Source organism: Arachis stenosperma, chromosome 10, assembly GCF_014773155.1.
Source record: "Arachis stenosperma cultivar V10309 chromosome 10, arast.V10309.gnm1.PFL2, whole genome shotgun sequence".
In the NCBI taxonomy this organism is placed as follows: Eukaryota; Viridiplantae; Streptophyta; class Magnoliopsida; order Fabales; family Fabaceae; genus Arachis; species Arachis stenosperma.
This window is the reverse complement of record NC_080386.1, coordinates 46,521,910-46,522,929: the sequence shown is the minus strand read 5'-3', so window position 1 is coordinate 46,522,929 and position 1,020 is coordinate 46,521,910. Positions and strand designations below refer to the sequence as shown.

The following is a 1,020-nucleotide window of genomic DNA, read 5'->3' as shown; positions in this document are numbered from 1 at the left end:
CTGTCTGTTGCTGAGAAGATGATGGAAAAGGCTTGCCATTGCTAAACCTGTTTCTTCCACCATTATTGTTGTTGAAACCTTGTTGAGGTCTCTCTTGATTCTTCCATGAGAAATTTGGGTGATTTCTCCATGAAGAATTATAGGTGTTTCCATAGGGTTCTCCTAGGTAATTCACCTCTTCCATTGAAGGGTTCTCAGGATCATAAGCTTCTTCTTCAGATGAAGCATCCTTAGTACTGCTTGGTGCATTTTGCATTCCAGACAGACTTTGAGAAATCAAATTGATTTGTTGAGTCAATATCTTGTTCTGAGCCAGAATGGCATTCAGAGTATCAATCTCAAGAACTCCTTTCTTCTGACTTGTCCCATTGTTCACAGGATTCCTTTCAAAAGTGTACATGAATTGGTTATTTGCAACCATTTCAATTAGCTCTTGAGCTTCTGCAGGCGTCTTCTTCAGATGAAGAGATCCTCCAGCAGAGCTATCCAAAGACATCTTGGATAGTTCAGAGAGACCATCATAGAAAATACCTATGATGCTTCATTCAGAAAGCATGTCAGATGGACATTTTCTGATTAATTGTTTGTATCTTTCCCAAGCTTCATAGAGGGATTCTCCTTCCTTCTGTCTGAAGGTTTGGACTTCCACTCTAAGCTTACTCAATTTTTGAGGTGGAAAGAACTTTGCCAAGAAGGCATTGACTAGCTTTTCCCATGAGTCCAGGCTTTCTTTAGGTTGTGAGTCCAACCATGTTCTAGCTCTGTCTCTTACAGCAAAAGGGAATAGCATAAGTCTGTAGACCTCAGGGTCAACCCCATTAGTCTTGACAGTGTCACAGATTTGCAAGAATTCAGCTAAGAACTGATGAGGATCTTCCAATGGAAGTCCATGGAACTTGCAATTCTGTTGCATTAGAGAAACTAATTGAGGCTTAAGCTCAAAGTTGTTTGCTCCAATGGCAGGGATAGAGATGATTCTCCCATAGAAGTCGGGAGTAGGTGCAGTAAAGTCACCCAGCA

General features: G+C 41.1%; 1 non-coding gene across 1 annotated transcript; it reads left to right on the top strand.

Moving 5' to 3' along the window:
• Window positions 1-554: 554 nt before the first annotated feature.
• On the top strand, window positions 555-658 carry LOC130959222 (small nucleolar RNA R71). The gene has a single exon (XR_009078316.1). It is a non-coding gene; the product is annotated as a small nucleolar RNA R71 (small nucleolar RNA).
• The last annotated feature ends 362 nt before the right edge of the window (window positions 659-1,020 follow it).